The sequence below is a fragment of the Heterodontus francisci genome, unplaced genomic scaffold, assembly GCF_036365525.1.
Source record: "Heterodontus francisci isolate sHetFra1 unplaced genomic scaffold, sHetFra1.hap1 HAP1_SCAFFOLD_735, whole genome shotgun sequence".
NCBI lineage: Eukaryota > Metazoa > Chordata > Chondrichthyes > Heterodontiformes > Heterodontidae > Heterodontus > Heterodontus francisci.
The window spans coordinates 281,041-303,144 of record NW_027140978.1 but is presented as its reverse complement, the minus strand read 5'-3'; positions in this window follow the sequence as shown (position 1 = coordinate 303,144).

The following is a 22,104-nucleotide window of genomic DNA, read 5'->3' as shown; positions in this document are numbered from 1 at the left end:
ATTTGTTTATATATGTGGACATGAGGCTTCACATTATCATTGTCAGGAATGTAGACACAAATACCTGTGTCCAGAGTTATGACCGAGACAGTTTATAAACAACATTTGTTTCTATATGTGGACATGAGGCTTCACATTATCATTGTCAGGAATGTAGACACACAGACCTGTGTCCAGAGTTATGTCCTAGACAGTTTATAAACAACATTTGTTTATATATGTGGACATGAGGCTTCACATTATCATTGTCAGGAATGTAGACACAAAGACCTGTGTCCAGATTTATGTCCGAGACAGTTTATAAACAACATTTGTTTATATATGTGGACATGAGGCTTCACATTATCATTGTCAGGAATGTAGACACAAAGACCTGTGTCCAGAGTTATGTCCTAGACAGTTTATAAACAACATTTGTTTATATATGTGGACATGAGGCTTCACATTATCATTGCCAGGAATGTAGACACAAAGGCCTGTGTCCAGAGTTATGTCCTGGACAGTTTATAAACAACATTTGTTTATATATGTGGACATGAGGCTTCACATTATCATTGCCAGGATTGTAGACACAAAGACCTGTGTGCAGAGTTATGTCCTGGACAGTTTATAAACAACATTTGTTTATATATGTGGACATGAGGCTTCACATTATCATTGTCAGGAATGTAGACACAAAGACCTGTGTCCAGAGTTATGTCCTGGACAGTTTATAAACAACATTTGTTTATATATGTGGACATGAGGCTTCACATTATCATTGTCAGGAATGTAGACACAAAGACCTCTGTCCAGAGTTATGTCCGAGACAGTTTATAAACAACATTTGTTTATATATGTGGACATGAGGCTTCACATTATCATTGTCAGGAATGTAGACACAAAGACCTGTGTCCAGAGTTATGTCCGAGACAGTTTATAAACAACATTTGTTTATATAGGTGGACATGAGGCTTCACATTATCATTGTCAGGAATGTAGACACAAAGACCTGTGTCCAGAGTTATGTCCGAGACAGTTTATAAACAACATTTGTTTATATATGTGGACATGAGGCTTCACATTATCATTGTCAGGAATGTAGACACAAAGACCTGTGTCCAGAGTTATGTCCTGGACAGTTTATAAACAACATTTGTTTGTATATGTGGACATGAGGCTTCACATTATCATTGTCAGGAATGTAGACACAAAGACCTGTGTCCAGAGTTATGTCCGAGACAGTTTATAAACAACATTTGTTTATATATGTGGACATGAGGCTTCACATTATCATTGTCAGGAATGTTAACACAAATACCTGTGTCCAGAGTTATGTCCGAGACAGTTTATAAACAACATTTGTTTATATATGTGGACATGAGGCTTCACATTATCATTGTCAGGAATGTAGACACAAAGACCTGTGTCCAGAGTTATGTCCGAGACAGTTTATAAACAACATTTGTTTATATATGTGGACATGAGGCTTCACATTATCATTGTCAGGAATGTAGACACAAAGACCTGTGTCCAGAGTTATGTCCGAGACAGTTTATAAACAACATTTGTTTATATATGTGGACATGAGGCTTCACATTATCATTGTCAGGAATGTAGACACAAAGACCTGTGTCCAGAGTTATGTCCGAGACAGTTTATAAACAACATTTGTTTATCTATGTGGACATGAGGCTTCACATTATCATTGTCAGGAATGTAGACACAAAGACCTGTGTCCAGAGTTATGTCCGAGACAGTTTATAAACAACATTTGTTTATCTATGTGGACATGAGGCTTCACATTATCATTGTCAGGAATGTAGACACAAAGACCTGTGTCCAGAGTTATGTCCGAGACAGTTTATAAACAACATTTGTTTATATATGTGGACATGAGGCTTCACATTATCATTGTCAGGAATGTAGACACAAAGACCTGTGTCCAGAGTTATGTCCTAGACAGTTTATAAACAACATTTGTTTATATATGTGGACATGAGGCTTCACATTATCATTGTCAGGAATGTAGACACAAAGACCTGTGTCCAGAGTTATGTCCTAGACAGTTTATAAACAACATTTGTTTATATATGTGGACATGAGGCTTCACATTATCATTGTCAGGAATGTAGACACAAAGGCCTGTGTCCAGAGTTATGTCCGAGACAGTTTAATAACAACATTTGTTTATATATGTGGACATGAGGCTTCACATTATCATTGCCAGGAATGTAGACACAAAGACCTGTGTCCAGAGTTATGTCCGAGACAGTTTATAAACAACATTTGTTTATATATGTGGACATGAGGCTTCACATTATCATTGTCAGGAATGTAGACACAAAGACCTGTGTGCAGAGTTATGTCCTGGACAGTTTATAAACAACATTTGTTTATATATGTGGACATGAGGCTTCACATTATCATTGTCAGGAATGTAGACACAAAGACCTGTGTCCAGAGTTATGTCCTGGACAGTTTATAAACAACATTTGTTTATATATGTGGACATGAGGCTTCACATTATCATTGTCAGGAATGTAGACACAAAGACCTGTGTCCAGAGTTATGTCCGAGACAGTTTATAAACAACATTTGTTTATATATGTGGACATGAGGCTTCACATTATCATTGTCAGGAATGTAGACACAAAGACCTGTGTCCAGAGTTATGTCCGAGACAGTTTATAAACAACATTTGTTTATATAGGTGGACATGAGGCTTCACATTATCATTGTCAGGAATGTAGACACAAAGACCTGTGTCCAGAGTTATGTCCGAGACAGTTTATAAACAACATTTGTTTATATATGTGGACATGAGGCTTCACATTATCATTGTCAGGAATGTAGACACAAAGACCTGTGTCCAGAGTTATGTCCTGGACAGTTTATAAACAACATTTGTTTATATATGTGGACATGAGGCTTCACATTATCATTGTCAGGAATGTAGACACAAAGACCTGTGTCCAGAGTTATGTCCGAGACAGTTTATAAACAACATTTGTTTATATATGTGGACATGAGGCTTCACATTATCATTGTCAGGAATGTAGACACAAAGACCTGTGTCCAGAGTTATGTCCGAGACAGTTTATAAACAACATTTGTTTATATATGAGGACATGAGGCTTCACATTATCATTGTCAGGAATGTAGACACAAAGACCTGTGTCCAGAGTTATGTCCTAGACAGGTTATAAACAACATTTGTTTATATATGTGGACATGAGGCTTCACATTATCATTGCCAGGAATGTAGACACAAAGACCTGTGTCCAGAGTTATGTCCTGGACAGTTTATAAACAACATTTGTTTATATATGTGGACATGAGGCTTCACATTATCATTGCCAGGAATGTAGACACAAAGACCTGTGTGCAGAGTTATGTCCTGGACAGTTTATAAACAACATTTGTTTATATATGTGGACATGAGGCTTCACATTATCATTGTCAGGAATGTAGACACAAAGACCTGTGTCCAGAGTTATGTCCGAGACAGTTTATAAACAACATTTGTTTATATATGTGGACATGAGGCTTCACATTTTCATTGTCAGGAATGTAGACACAAAGACCTGTGTCCAGAGTTATGTCCGAGACAGTTTATAAACAACATTTGTTTATATAGGTGGACATGAGGCTTCACATTATCATTGTCAGGAATGTAGACACAAAGACCTGTGTCCAGAGTTATGTCCGAGACAGTTTATAAACAACATTTGTTTATATATGTGGACATGAGGCTTCACATTATCATTGTCAGGAATGTAGGCACAAAGACCTGTGTCCAGAGTTATGTCCTGGACAGTTTATAAACAACATTTGTTTATACATGTGGACATGAGGCTTCACATTATCATTGTCAGGAATGTAGACACAAAGACCTGTGTCCAGAGTTATGTCCTGGACAGTTTATAAACAACATTTGTTTATATATGTGGACATGAGGCTTCACATTATCATTGTCAGGAATGTAGACACAAAGACCTGTGTCCAGAGTTATGTCCGAGACAGTTTATAAACAACATTTGTTTATATATGTGGACATGAGGCTTCACATTATCATTGTCAGGAATGTAGACACAAAGACCTGTGTCCAGAGTTATGTCCGAGACAGTTTATAAACAACATTTGTTTCTATATGTGGACATGAGGCTTCACATTATCATTGTCAGGAATGTAGACACAAAGACCTGTGTCCAGAGTTATGTCCTAGACAGTTTATAAACAACATTTGTTTATATATGTGGACATGAGGCTTCACATTATCATTGTCAGGAATGTAAACACAAATACCTGTGTCCAGAGTTATGTCCGAGACAGTTTATAAACAACATTTGTTTATGTATGTGGACATGAGGCTTCACATTATCATTGTCAGGAATGTAGACACAAAGACCTGTGTCCAGAGTTATGTCCTGGACAGTTTATAAACAACATTTGTTTATATATGTGGACATGAGGCTTCACATTATCATTGTCAGGAATGTAGACACAAAGACCTGTGTCCAGAGTTATGTCCTAGACAGTTTATAAACAACATTTGTTTATATATGTGGACATGAGGCTTCACATTATCATTGCCAGGAATGTAGACACAAAGAGCTGTGTCCAGAGTTATGTCCTGGACAGTTTATAAACAACATTTGTTTATATATGTGGACATGAGGCTTCACATTATCATTGTCAGGAATGTAGACACAAAGACCTGTGTCTAGAGTTATGTCCTAGACAGTTTATAAACAACATTTGTTTATATATGTGGACATGAGGCTTCACATTATCATTGCCAGGAATGTAGACACAAAGACCTGTGTCCAGAGTTATGTCCGAGACAGTTTATAAACAACATTTGTTTATATATGTGGACATGAGGCTTCACATTATCATTGTCAGGAATGTAGACAAAAAGACCTGTGTCCAGAGTTATGTCCTGGACAGTTTATAAACAACATTTGTTTAGATATGTGGACATGAGGCTTCACATTATCATTGTCAGGAATGTAGACACAAAGACCTGTGTCCAGAGTTATGTCCGAGACAGTTTATAAACAACATTTGTTTATATATGTGGACATGAGGCTTCACATTATCATTGTCAGGAATGTAGACACAAAGACCTGTGTCCAGAGTTATGTCCGAGACAGTTTATAAACAACATTTGTTTATCTATGTGGACATGAGGCTTCACATTATCATTGTCAGGAATGTAGACACAAAGACCTGTGTCCAGAGTTATGTCCGAGACAGTTTATAAACAACATTTGTTTATATATGTGGACATGAGGCTTCACATTATCATTGTCAGGAATGTAGACACAAAGACCTGTGTCCAGAGTTATGTCCTAGACAGTTTATAAACAACATTTGTTTATATATGTGGACATGAGGCTTCACATTATCATTGTCAGGAATGTAGACACAAAGACCTGTGTCCAGAGTTATGTCCGAGACAGTTTATAAACAACATTTGTTTATATATGTGGACATGAGGCTTCACATTATCATTGCCAGGAATGTAGACACAAAGACCTGTGTCCAGAGTTATGTCCGAGACAGTTTATAAACAACATTTGTTTATATATGTGGACATGAGGCTTCACATTATCATTGTCAGGAATGTAGACACAAAGACCTGTGTCCAGAGTTATGTCCGAGACAGTTTATAAACAACATTTGTTTCTATATGTGGACATGAGGCTTCACATTATCATTGTCAGGAATGTAGACACAAATACCTGTGTCCAGAGTTATGACCGAGACAGTTTATAAACAACATTTGTTTCTATATGTGGACATGAGGCTTCACATTATCATTGTCAGGAATGTAGACACACAGACCTGTGTCCAGAGTTATGTCCTAGACAGTTTATAAACAACATTTGTTTATATATGTGGACATGAGGCTTCACATTATCATTGTCAGGAATGTAGACACAAAGACCTGTGTCCAGAGTTATGTCCGAGACAGTTTATAAACAACATTTGTTTATATATGTGGACATGAGGCTTCACATTATCATTGTCAGGAATGTAGACACAAAGACCTGTGTCCAGAGTTATGTCCTAGACAGTTTATAAACAACATTTGTTTATATATGTGGACATGAGGCTTCACATTATCATTGCCAGGAATGTAGACACAAAGACCTGTGTCCAGAGTTATGTCCTGGACAGTTTATAAACAACATTTGTTTATATATGTGGACATGAGGCTTCACATTATCATTGCCAGGATTGTAGACACAAAGACCTGTGTGCAGAGTTATGTCCTGGACAGTTTATAAACAACATTTGTTTATATATGTGGACATGAGGCTTCACATTATCATTGTCAGGAATGTAGACACAAAGACCTGTGTCCAGAGTTATGTCCTGGACAGTTTATAAACAACATTTGTTTATATATGTGGACATGAGGCTTCACATTATCATTGTCAGGAATGTAGACACAAAGACCTCTGTCCAGAGTTATGTCCGAGACAGTTTATAAACAACATTTGTTTATATATGTGGACATGAGGCTTCACATTATCATTGTCAGGAATGTAGACACAAAGACCTGTGTCCAGAGTTATGCCCGAGACAGTTTATAAACAACATTTGTTTATATAGGTGGACATGAGGCTTCACATTATCATTGTCAGGAATGTAGACACAAAGACCTGTGTCCAGAGTTATGTCCGAGACAGTTTATAAACAACATTTGTTTATATATGTGGACATGAGGCTTCACATTATCATTGTCAGGAATGTAGACACAAAGACCTGTGTCCAGAGTTATGTCCTGGACAGTTTATAAACAACATTTGTTTGTATATGTGGACATGAGGCTTCACATTATCATTGTCAGGAATGTAGACACAAAGACCTGTGTCCAGAGTTATGTCCGAGACAGTTTATAAACAACATTTGTTTATATATGTGGACATGAGGCTTCACATTATCATTGTCAGGAATGTTAACACAAATACCTGTGTCCAGAGTTATGTCCGAGACAGTTTATAAACAACATTTGTTTATATATGTGGACATGAGGCTTCACATTATCATTGTCAGGAATGTAGACACAAAGACCTGTGTCCAGAGTTATGTCCGAGACAGTTTATAAACAACATTTGTTTATATATGTGGACATGAGGCTTCACATTATCATTGTCAGGAATGTAGACACAAAGACCTGTGTCCAGAGTTATGTCCGAGACAGTTTATAAACAACATTTGTTTATATATGTGGACATGAGGCTTCACATTATCATTGTCAGGAATGTAGACACAAAGACCTGTGTCCAGAGTTATGTCCGAGACAGTTTATAAACAACATTTGTTTATCTATGTGGACATGAGGCTTCACATTATCATTGTCATGAATGTAGACACAAAGACCTGTGTCCAGAGTTATGTCCGAGACAGTTTATAAACAACATTTGTTTATCTATGTGGACATGAGGCTTCACATTATCATTGTCAGGAATGTAGACACAAAGACCTGTGTCCAGAGTTATGTCCGAGACAGTTTATAAACAACATTTGTTTATATATGTGGACATGAGGCTTCACATTATCATTGTCAGGAATGTAGACACAAAGACCTGTGTCCAGAGTTATGTCCTAGACAGTTTATAAACAACATTTGTTTATATATGTGGACATGAGGCTTCACATTATCATTGTCAGGAATGTAGACACAAAGACCTGTGTCCAGAGTTATGTCCTAGACAGTTTATAAACAACATTTGTTTATATATGTGGACATGAGGCTTCACATTATCATTGTCAGGAATGTAGACACAAAGGCCTGTGTCCAGAGTTATGTCCGAGACAGTTTAATAACAACATTTGTTTATATATGTGGACATGAGGCTTCACATTATCATTGCCAGGAATGTAGACACAAAGACCTGTGTCCAGAGTTATGTCCGAGACAGTTTATAAACAACATTTGTTTATATATGTGGACATGAGGCTTCACATTATCATTGTCAGGAATGTAGACACAAAGACCTGTGTCCAGAGTTATGTCCGAGACAGTTTATAAACAACATTTGTTTCTATATGTGGACATGAGGCTTCACATTATCATTGTCAGGAATGTAGACACAAATACCAGTGTCCCGAGTTATGACCGAGACAGTTTATAAACAACATTTGTTTCTATATGTGGACATGAGGCTTCACATTATCATTGTCAGGAATGTAGACACACAGACCTGTGTCCAGAGTTATGTCCTAGACAGTTTATAAACAACATTTGTTTATATATGTGGACATGAGGCTTCACATTATCATTGTCAGGAATGTAGACACAAAGACCTGTGTCCAGAGTTATGTCCTAGACAGTTTATAAACAACATTTGTTTATATATGTGGACATGAGGCTTCACATTATCATTGTCAGGAATGTAGACACAAAGACCTGTGTCCAGAGTTATGTCCTAGACAGTTTATAAACAACATTTGTTTATATATGTGGACATGAGGCTTCACATTATCATTGCCAGGAATGTAGACACAAAGACCTGTGTCCAGAGTTATGTCCTGGACAGTTTATAAACAACATTTGTTTATATATGTGGACATGAGGCTTCACATTATCATTGCCAGGAATGTAGACACAAAGACCTGTGTGCAGAGTTATGTCCTGGACAGTTTATAAACAACATTTGTTTATATATGTGGACATGAGGCTTCACATTATCATTGTCAGGAATGTAGACACAAAGACCTGTGTCCAGAGTTATGTCCTGGACAGTTTATAAACAACATTTGTTTATATATGTGGACATGAGGCTTCACATTATCATTGTCAGGAATGTAGACACAAAGACCTGTGTCCAGAGTTATGTCCGAGACAGTTTATAAACAACATTTGTTTATATATGTGGACATGAGGCTTCACATTATCATTGTCAGGAATGTAGACACAAAGACCTGTGTCCAGAGTTATGTCCGAGACAGTTTATAAACAACATTTGTTTATATAGGTGGACATGAGGCTTCACATTATCATTGTCAGGAATGTAGACACAAAGACCTGTGTCCAGAGTTATGTCCGAGACAGTTTATAAACAACATTTGTTTATATATGTGGACATGAGGCTTCACATTATCATTGTCAGGAATGTAGACACAAAGACCTGTGTCCAGAGTTATGTCCTGGACAGTTTATAAACAACATTTGTTTATATATGTGGACATGAGGCTTCACATTATCATTGTCAGGAATGTAGACACAAAGACCTGTGTCCAGAGTTATGTCCGAGACAGTTTATAAACAACATTTGTTTATATATGTGGACATGAGGCTTCACATTATCATTGTCAGGAATGTAGACACAAAGACCTGTGTCCAGAGTTATGTCCGAGACAGTTTATAAACAACATTTGTTTATATATGTGGACATGAGGCTTCACATTATCATTGTCAGGAATGTAGACACAAAGACCTGTGTCCAGAGTTATGTCCTAGACAGTTTATAAACAACATTTGTTTATATATGTGGACATGAGGCTTCACATTATCATTGCCAGGAATGTAGACACAAAGACCTGTGTCCAGAGTTATGTCCTGGACAGTTTATAAACAACATTTGTTTATATATGTGGACATGAGGCTTCACATTATCATTGCCAGGAATGTAGACACAAAGACCTGTGTGCAGAGTTATGTCCTGGACAGTTTATAAACAACATTTGTTTATATATGTGGACATGAGGCTTCACATTATCATTGTCAGGAATGTAGACACAAAGACCTGTGTCCAGAGTTATGTCCTGGACAGTTTATAAACAACATTTGTTTAGATATGTGGACATGAGGCTTCACATTATCATTGTCAGGAATGTAGACACAAAGACCTGTGTCCAGAGTTATGTCCGAGACAGTTTATAAACAACATTTGTTTATATATGTGGACATGAGGCTTCACATTATCATTGTCAGGAATGTAGACACAAAGACCTGTGTCCAGAGTTATGTCCGAGACAGTTTATAAACAACATTTGTTTATATAGGTGGACATGAGGCTTCACATTATCATTGTCAGGAATGTTGACACAAAGACCTGTGTCCAGAGTTATGTCCGAGACAGTTTATAAACAACATTTGTTTATATATGTGGACATGAGGCTTCACATTATCATTGTCAGGAATGTAGGCACAAAGACCTGTGTCCAGAGTTATGTCCTGGACAGTTTATAAACAACATTTGTTTATATATGTGGACATGAGGCTTCACATTATCATTGTCAGGAATGTAGACACAAAGACCTGTGTCCAGAGTTACGTCCGAGACAGTTTATAAACAACATTTGTTTATATATGTGGACATGAGGCTTCACATTATCATTGTCAGGAATGTTAACACAAATACCTGTGTCCAGAGTTATGTCCGAGACAGTTTATAAACAACGTTTGTTTATATATGTGGACATGAGGCTTCACATTATCATTGTCAGGAATGTAGACACAAAGACCTGTGTCCAGAGTTATGTCCGAGACAGTTTATAAACAACATTTGTTTATATATGTGGACATGAGGCTTCACATTATCATTGTCAGGAATGTAGACACAAAGACCTGTGTCCAGAGTTATGTCCTAGACAGTTTATAAACAACATTTGTTTATATATGTGGACATGAGGCTTCACATTATCATTGTCAGGAATGTAGACACAAAGACCTGTGTCCAGAGTTATGTCCGAGACAGTTTATAAACAACATTTGTTTATATATGTGGACATGAGGCTTCACATTATCATTGTCAGGAATGTAAACACAAATACCTGTGTCCAGAGTTATGTCCGAGACAGTTTATAAACAACATTTGTTTATATATGTGGACATGAGGCTTCACATTATCATTGTCAGGAATGACGACACAAAGACCTGTGTCCAGAGTTATGTCCGAGACAGTTCATAAACAACATTTGTTTATACATGTGGACATGAGGCTTCACATTATCATTGTCAGGAATGTAGACACAAAGACCTGTGTCCAGAGTTATGTCCTGGACAGTTTATAAACAACATTTGTTTATATATGTGGACATGAGGCTTCACATTATCATTGTCAGGAATGTAGACACAAAGACCTGTGTCCAGAGTTATGTCCGAGACAGTTTATAAACAACATTTGTTTATATATGTGGACATGAGGCTTCACATTATCATTGTCAGGAATGTAGACACAAAGACCTGTGTCCAGAGTTATGTCCGAGACAGTTTATAAACAACATTTGTTTCTATATGTGGACATGAGGCTTCACATTATCATTGTCAGGAATGTAGACACAAAGACCTGTGTCCAGAGTTATGTCCGAGACAGTTTATAAACAACATTTGTTTATATATGTGTACATGAGGCTTCACATTATCATTGTCAGGAATGTAGACACAAAGACCTGTGTCCAGAGTTATGTCCTAGACAGTTTATAAACAACATTTGTTTATATATGTGGACATGAGGCTTCACATTATCATTGTCAGGAATGTAGACACAAAGACCTGTGTCCAGAGTTATGTCCGAGACAGTTTATAAACAACATTTGTTTATATATGTGGACATGAGGCTTCACATTCTCATTGTCAGGAATGTAGACACAAAGACCTGTGTCCAGAGTTATGTCCTAGACAGTTTATAAACAACATTTGTTTATATATGTGGACATGAGGCTTCACATTATCATTGTCAGGAATGAAGACACAAAGACCTGTGTCCAGAGTTATGTCCGAGACAGTTTATAAACAACATTTGTTTATATATGTGGACATGAGGCTTCACATTATCATTGTCAGGAATGTAGACACAAAGACCTGTGTCCAGAGTTATGTCCTAGACAGTTTATAAACAACATTTGTTTATATATGTGTACATGAGGCTTCACATTATCATTGTCAGGAATGTAGACACAAAGACCTGTGTCCAGAATTATCTCCTAGACAGTTTATAAACAACATTTGTTTATATATGTGGACATGAGGCTTCACATTATCATTGTCAGGAATGTAGACACAAAGACCTGTGTCCAGAGTTATGTCCGAGACAGTTTATAAACAACATTTGTTTATATATGTGGACATGAGGCTTCACATTATCATTGTCAGGAATGTAGACACAAAGACCTGTGTCCAGAGTTATGTCCTAGACAGTTTATAAACAACATTTGTTTATATATGTGGACATGAGGCTTCACATTATCATTGCCAGGAATGTAGACACAAATACCTGTGTCCAGAGTTATGTCCGAGACAGTTTATAAACAACATTTGTTTATATATGTGGACATGAGGCTTCACATTATCATTGCCAGGAATGTAGACACAAAGACCTGTGTCCAGAGTTATGTCCGAGACAGTTTATAAACAACATTTGTTTATATATGTGGACATGAGGCTTCACATTCTCATTGTCAGGAATGTAGACACAAAGACCTGTGTCCAGAGTTATGTCCTAGACAGTTTATAAACAACATTTGTTTATATATGTGGACATGAGGCTTCACATTATCATTGTCAGGAATGTAGACACAAAGACCTGTGTCCAGAGTTATGTCCGAGACAGTTTATAAACAACATTTGTTTATATATGTGGACATGAGGCTTCACATTATCATTGTCAGGAATGTAGACACAAAGACCTGTGTCCAGAGTTATGTCCTAGACAGTTTATAAACAACATTTGTTTATATATGTGTACATGAGGCTTCACATTATTATTGTCAGGAATGTAGACACAAAGACCTGTGTCCAGAATTATCTCCTAGACAGTTTATAAACAACATTTGTTTATATATGTGGACATGAGGCTTCACATTATCATTGTCAGGAATGTAGACACAAAGACCTGTGTCCAGAGTTATGTCCGAGACAGTTTATAAACAACATTTGTTTATATATGTGGACATGAGGCTTCACATTATCATTGTCAGGAATGTAGACACAAAGACCTGTGTCCAGAGTTATGTCCTAGACAGTTTATAAACAACATTTGTTTATATATGTGGACATGAGGCTTCACATTATCATTGCCAGGAATGTAGACACAAAGACCTGTGTCCAGAGTTATGTCCTAGACAGTTTATAAACAACATTTGTTTAGATATGTGGACATGAGGCTTCACATTATCATTGTCAGGAATGTAGACACAAAGACCTGTGTCCAGAGTTATGTCCTAGACAGTTTATAAACAACATTTGTTTATATATGTGGACATGAGGCTTCACATTATCATTGTCAGGAATGTAGACACAAAGACCTGTGTCCAGAGTTATGTCCTAGACAGTTTATGAACTACATTTGTTTATATATGTGGAAATGAGGCTTCACATTATCATTGCCAGGAATGTAGACACAAAGACCTGTGTCCAGAGTTATGTCCTGGACAGTTTATAAACAACATTTGTTTATATATGTGGACATGAGGCTTCACATTATCATTGTCAGGAATGTAGACACAAAGACCTGTGTCCAGAGTTATGTCCTAGACAGTTTATAAACAACATTTGTTTATATATGTGGACATGAGGCTTCACATTATCATTGCCAGGAATGTAGACACAAAGACCTGTGTCCAGAGTTATGTCCGAGACAGTTTATAAACAACATTTGTTTATATATGTGGACATGAGGCTTCACATTATCATTGTCAGGAATGTAGACACAAAGACCTGTGTCCAGAGTTATGTCCTGGACAGTTTATAAACAACATTTGTTTATATATGTGGACATGAGGCTTCACATTATCATTGTCAGGAATGTAAACACCCAATACCTGTGTCCAGAGTTATGTCCGAGACAGTTTATAAACAACATTTGTTTATATATGTGGACATGAGGCTTCACATTATCATTGTCAGGAATGTAGACACAAAGACCTGTGTCCAGAGTTATGTCCCAGACAGTTTATAAACAACATTTGTTTATATATGTGGACATGAGGCTTCACATTATCATTGTCAGGAATGTAGACACAAAGACGTGTGTCCAGAGTTATGTCCGAGACAGTTTATAAACAACATTTGTTTATATATGTGGACATGAGGCTTCACATTATCATTGTCAGGAATGTAGACACAAAGACCTGTGTCCAGAGATATGTCCTAGACAGTTTATAAACAACATTTGTTTATATATGTGGACATGAGGCTTCACATTATCATTGTCAGGAATGTAGACACAAAGACCTGTGTCCAGAGTTATGTCCTAGACAGTTTATAAACAACATTTGTTTATATATGTGGACATGAGGCTTCACATTATCATTGTCAGGAATGTAGACACAAAGACCTGTGTCCAGAGTTATGTCCCAGACAGTTTATAAACAACATTTGTTTATATATGTGGACATGAGGCTTCACATTATCATTGTCAGGAATGTAGACACAAAGACCTGTGTCCAGAGTTATGTCCGAGACAGTTTATAAACAACATTTGTTTATATATGTGGACATGAGGCTTCACATTATCATTGTCAGGAATGTAGACACAAAGACCTGTGTCCAGAGTTATGTCCTAGACAGTTTATAAACAACATTTGTTTATATATGTGTACATGAGGCTTCACATTATCATTGTCAGGAATGTAGACACAAAGACCTGTGTCCAGAGTTATGTCCTAGACAGTTTATAAACAACATTTGTTTATATATGTGGACATGAGGCTTCACATTATCATTGTCAGGAATGTAGACACAAAGACCTGTGTCCAGAGTTATGTCCGAGACAGTTTATAAACAACATTTGTTTATATATGTGGACATGAGGCTTCACATTCTCATTGTCAGGAATGTAGACACAAAGACCTGTGTCCAGAGTTATGTCCTAGACAGTTTATAAACAACATTTGTTTATATATGTGGACATGAGGCTTCACATTATCATTGTCAGGAATGTAGACACAAAGACCTGTGTCCAGAGTTATGTCCGAGACAGTTTATAAACAACATTTGTTTATATATGTGGACATGAGGCTTCACATTATCATTGTCAGGAATGTAGACACAAAGACCTGTGTCCAGAGTTATGTCCTAGACAGTTTATAAACAACATTTGTTTATATATGTGTACATGAGGCTTCACATTATCATTGTCAGGAATGTAGACACAAAGACCTGTGTCCAGAATTATCTCCTAGACAGTTTATAAACAACATTTGTTTATATATGTGGACATGAGGCTTCACATTATCATTGCCAGGAATGTAGACACAAAGACCTGTGTCCAGAATTATCTCCTAGACAGTTTATAAAGAACATTTGTTTATATATGTGGACATGAGGCTTCACATTATCATTGTCAGGAATGTAGACACAAAGACCTGTGTCCAGAGTTATGTCCGAGACAGTTTATAAACAACATTTGTTTATATATGTGGACATGAGGCTTCACATTATCATTGCCAGGAATGTAGACACAAATACCTGTGTCCAGAGTTATGTCCGAGACAGTTTATAAACAACATTTGTTTATATATGTGGACATGAGGCTTCACATTATCATTGCCAGGAATGTAGACACAAAGACCTGTGTCCAGAGTTATGTCCGAGACAGTTTATAAACAACATTTGTTTATATATGTGGACATGAGGCTTCACATTCTCATTGTCAGGAATGTAGACACAAAGACCTGTGTCCAGAGTTATGTCCTAGACAGTTTATAAACAACATTTGTTTATATATGTGGACATGAGGCTTCACATTATCATTGTCAGGAATGTAGACACAAAGACCTGTGTCCAGAGTTATGTCCGAGACAGTTTATAAACAACATTTGTTTATATATGTGGACATGAGGCTTCACATTATCATTGTCAGGAATGTAGACACAAAGACCTGTGTCTAGAGTTATGTCCGAGACAGTTTATAAACAACATTTGTTTATATATGTGGACATGAGGCTTCACATTATCATTGTCAGGAATGTAGACACAAAGACCTGTGTCCAGAGTTATGTCCTAGACAGTTTATAAACAACATTTGTTTATATATGTGGACATGAGGCTTCACATTATCATTGCCAGGAATGTAGACACAAAGACCTGTGTCCAGAGTTATGTCCTAGACAGTTTATAAACAACATTTGTTTATATATGTGGACATGAGGCTTCACATTATCATTGCCAGGAATGTAGACACAAAGACCTGTGTCCAGAGTTATGTCCTAGACAGTTTATAAACAACATTTGTTTATATATGTGGACATGAGGCTTCACATTATCATTGTCAGGAATGTAGACACAAAGACCTGTGTCCAGAGTTATGTCCTAGACAGTTTATGAACTACATTTGTTTATATATGTGGAAATGAGGCTTCACATTATCATTGCCAGGAATGTAGACACCAAGACCTGTGTCCAGAGTTATGTCCTGGACAGTTTATAAACAACATTTGTTTATATATGTGGACATGAGGCTTCACATTCTCATTGTCAGGAATGTAGACACAAAGACCTGTGTCCAGAGTTATGTCCTAGACAGTTTATAAACAACATTTGTTTATATATGTGGACATGAGGCTTCACATTATCATTGTCAGGAATGTAGACACAAAGACCTGTGTCCAAAGTTATGTCCGAGACAGTTTATAAACAACATTTGTTTATATATGTGGACATGAGGCTTCACATTATCATTGTCAGGAATGTAGACACAAAGACCTGTGTCCAGAGTTATGTCCTAGACAGTTTATAAACAACATTTGTTTATATATGTGGACATGAGGCTTCGCATTATCATTGCCAGGAATGTAGACACAAAGACCTGTGTCCAGAGTTATGTCCGAGACAGTTTATAAACAACATTTGTTTATATATGTGGACATGAGGCTTCACATTATCATTGTCAGGAATGTAGACACAAAGACCTGTGTCCAGAGTTATGTCCTGGACAGTTTATAAACAACATTTGTTTATATATGTGGACATGAGGCTTCACATTATCATTGTCAGGAATGTAAACAACCAATACCTGTGTCCAGAGTTATGTCCGAGACAGTTTATAAACAACATTTGTTTATATATGTGGACATGAGGCTTCACATTATCATTGTCAGGAATGTAGACACAAAGACCTGTGTCCAGAGTTATGTCCCAGACAGTTTATAAACAACATTTGTTTATATATGTGGACATGAGGCTTCACATTATCATTGTCAGGAATGTAGACACAAAGACGTGTGTCCAGAGTTATGTCCGAGACAGTTTATAAACAACATTTGTTTATATATGTGGACATGAGGCTTCACATTATCATTGTCAGGAATGTAGACACAAAGACCTGTGTCCAGAGTTATGTCCTAGACAGTTTATAAACAACATTTGTTTATATATGTGGACATGAGGCTTCACATTATCATTGTCAGGAATGTAGACACAAAGACCTGTGTCCAGAGTTATGTCCGAGACAGTTTATAAACAACATTTGTTTATATATGTGGACATGAGGCTTCACATTATCATTGTCAGGAATGTAGACACAAAGACCTGTGTCCAGAGTTATGTCCGAGACAGTTTATAAACAACATTTGTTTATATATGTGGACATGAGGCTTCACATTATCATTGTCAGGAATGTAGACACAAAGACCTGTGTCCAGAGTTATGTCCTAGACAGTTTATAAACAACATTTGTTTATATATGTGTACATGAGGCTTCACATTATCATTGTCAGGAATGTAGACACAAAGACCTGTGTCCAGAGTTATGTCCTAGACAGTTTATAAACAACATTTGTTTATATATGTGGACATGAGGCTTCACATTATCATTGTCAGGAATGTAGACACAAAGACCTGTGTCCAGAGTTATGTCCGAGACAGTTTATAAACAACATTTGTTTATATATGTGGACATGAGGCTTCACATTCTCATTGTCAGGAATGTAGACACAAAGACCTGTGTCCAGAGTTATGTCCTAGACAGTTTATAAACAACATTTGTTTATATATGTGGACATGAGGCTTCACATTATCATTGTCAGGAATGTAGACACAAAGACCTGTGTCCAGAGTTATGTCCGAGACAGTTTATAAACAACATTTGTTTATATATGTGGACATGAGGCTTCACATTATCATTGTCAGGAATGTAGACACAAAGACCTGTGTCCAGAGTTATGTCCTAGACAGTTTATAAACAACATTTGTTTATATATGTGTACATGAGGCTTCACATTCTCATTGTCAGGAATGTAGACACAAAGACCTGTGTCCAGAGTTATGTCCTAGACAGTTTATAAACAACATTTGTTTATATATGTGGACATGAGGCTTCACATTATCATTGTCAGGAATGTAGACACAAAGTCCTGTGTCCAGAGTTATGTCCGAGACAGTTTATAAACAACATTTGTTTATATATGTGGACATGAGGCTTCACATTATCATTGTCAGGAATGTAGACACAAAGACCTGTGTCCAGAGTTATGTCCTAGACAGTTTATAAACAACATTTGTTTATATATGTGTACATGAGGCTTCACATTATCATTGTCAGGAATGTAGACACAAAGACCTGTGTCCAGAATTATCTCCTAGACAGTTTATAAACAACACTTGTTTATATATGTGGACATGAGGCTTCACATTATCATTGTCAGGAATGTAGACACAAAGACCTGTGTCTAGAGTTATGTCCGAGACAGTTTATAAACAACATTTGTTTATATATGTGGACATGAGGCTTCACATTATCATTGTCAGGAATGTAGACACAAAGACCTGTGTCCAGAGTTATGTCCTAGACAGTTTATAAACAACATTTGTTTATATATGTGGACATGAGGCTTCACATTATCATTGCCAGGAATGTAGACACAAAGACCTGTGTCCAGAGTTATGTCCTAGACAGTTTATAAACAACATTTGTTTATATATGTGGACATGAGGCTTCACATTATCATTGCCAGGAATGTAGACACAAAGACCTGTGTCCAGAGTTATGTCCTAGACAGTTTATAAACAACATTTGTTTATATATGTGGACATGAGGCTTCACATTATCATTGTCAGGAATGTAGACACAAAGACCTGTGTCCAGAGTTATGTCCTAGACAGTTTATGAACTACATTTGTTTATATATGTGGAAATGAGGCTTCACATTATCATTGCCAGGAATGTAGACACCAAGACCTGTGTCCAGAGTTATGTCCTGGACAGTTTATAAACAACATTTGTTTATATATGTGGACATGAGGCTTCACATTCTCATTGTCAGGAATGTAGACACAAAGACCTGTGTCCAGAGTTATGTCCTAGACAGTTTATAAACAACATTTGTTTATATATGTGGACATGAGGCTTCACATTATCATTGTCAGGAATGTAGACACAAAGACCTGTGTCCAGAGTTATGTCCGAGACAGTTTATAAACAACATTTGTTTATATATGTGGACATGAGGCTTCACATTATCATTGTCAGGAATGTAGACACAAAGACCTGTGTCCAGAGTTATGTCCGAGACAGTTTATAAACAACATTTGTTTATATATGTGGACATGAGGCTTCACATTATCATTGCCAGGAATGTAGACACAAAGACCTGTGTCCAGAGTTATGTCCGAGACAGTTTATAAACAACATTTGTTTATATATGTGGACATGAGGCTTCACATTATCATTGTCAGGAATGTAGACACAAAGACCTGTGTCCAGAGTTATGTCCTGGACAGTTTATAAACAACATTTGTTTATATATGTGGACATGAGGCTTCACATTATCATTGTCAGGAATGTAAACACCCAATACCTGTGTCCAGAGTTATGTCCGAGACAGTTTATAAACAACATTTGTTTATATATGTGGACATGAGGCTTCACATTATCATTGTCAGGAATGTAGACACAAAGACCTGTGTCCAGAGTTATGTCCCAGACAGTTTATAAACAACATTTGTTTATATATGTGGACATGAGGCTTCACATTATCATTGTCAGGAATGTAGACACAAAGACGTGTGTCCAGAGTTATGTCCGAGACAGTTTATAAACAACATTTGTTTATATATGTGGACATGAGGCTTCACATTATCATTGTCAGGAATGTCGACACAAAGACCTGTGTCCAGAGTTATGTCCTAGACAGTTTATAAACAACATTTGTTTATATATGTGGACATGAGGCTTCACATTATCATTGTCAGGAATGTAGACACAAAGACCTGTGTCCAGAGTTATGTCCGAGACAGTTTATAAACAACATTTGTTTATATATGTGGACATGAGGCTTCACATTATCATTGTCAGGAATGTAGACACAAAGACCTGTGTCCAGAGTTATGTCCGAGACAGTTTATAAACAACATTTGTTTATATATGTGGACATGAGGCTTCACATTATCATTGTCAGGAATGTAGACACAAAGACCTGAGTCCAGAGTTATGTCCTAGACAGTTTATAAACAACATTTGTTTATATATGTGTACATGAGGCTTCACATTATCATTGTCAGGAATGTAGACACAAAGACCTGTGTCCAGAGTTATGTCCTAGACAGTTTATAAACAACATTTGTTTATATATGTGGACATGAGGCTTCACATTATCATTGTCAGGAATGTAGACACAAAGACCTGTGTCCAGAGTTATGTCCGAGACAGTTTATAAACAACATTTGTTTATATATGTGGACATGAGGCTTCACATTCTCATTGTCAGGAATGTAGACACAAAGACCTGTGTCCAGAGTTATGTCCTAGACAGTTTATAAACAACATTTGTTTATATATGTGGACATGAGGCTTCACATTATCATTGTCAGGAATGTAGACACAAAGACCTGTGTCCAGAGTTATGTCCGAGACAGTTTATAAACAACATTTGTTTATATATGTGGACATGAGGCTTCACATTATCATTGTCAGGAATGTAGACACAAAGACCTGTGTCCAGAGTTATGTCCTAGACAGTTTATAAACAACATTTGTTTATATATGTGTACATGAGGCTTCACATTATCATTGTCAGGAATGTAGACACAAAGACCTGTGTCCAGAATTATCTCCTAGACAGTTTATAAACAACATTTGTTTATATATGTGGACATGAGGCTTCACATTATCATTGCCAGGAATGTAGACACAAAGACCTGTGTCCAGAATTATCTCCTAGACAGTTTATAAACAACATTTGTTTATATATGTGGACATGAGGCTTCACATTATCATTGTCAGGAATGTAGACACAAAGACCTGTGTCCAGAGTTATGTCCGAGACAGTTTATAAACAACATTTGTTTATATATGTGGACATGAGGCTTCACATTATCATTGCCAGGAATGTAGACACAAATACCTGTGTCCAGAGTTATGTCCGAGACAGTTTATAAACAACATTTGTTTATATATGTGGACATGAGGCTTCACATTATCATTGCCAGGAATGTAGACACAAAGACCTGTGTCCAGAGTTATGTCCGAGACAGTTTATAAACAACATTTGTTTATATATGTGGACATGAGGCTTCACATTCTCATTGTCAGGAATGTAGACACAAAGACCTGTGTCCAGAGTTATGTCCTAGACAGTTTATAAACAACATTTGTTTATATATGTGGACATGAGGCTTCACATTATCATTGTCAGGAATGTAGACACAAAGACCTGTGTCCAGAGTTATGTCCGAGACAGTTTATAAACAACATTTGTTTATATATGTGGACATGAGGCTTCACATTATCATTGTCAGGAATGTAGACACAAAGACCTGCGTCCAGAGTTATGTCCTAGACAGTTTATAAACAACATTTGTTTATATATGTGTACATGAGGCTTCACATTATCATTGTCAGGAATGTAGACACAAAGACCTGTGTCCAGAATTATCTCCTAGACAGTTTATAAACAACACTTGTTTATATATGTGGACATGAGGCTTCACATTATCATTGTCAGGAATGTAGACACAAAGACGTGTGTCTAGAGTTATGTCCGAGACAGTTTATAAACAACATTTGTTTATATATGTGGACATGAGGCTTCACATTATCATTGTCAGGAATGTAGACACAAAGACCTGTGTCCAGAGTTATGTCCTAGACAGTTTATAAACAACATTTGTTTATATATGTGGACATGAGGCTTCACATTATCATTGCCAGGAATGTAGACACA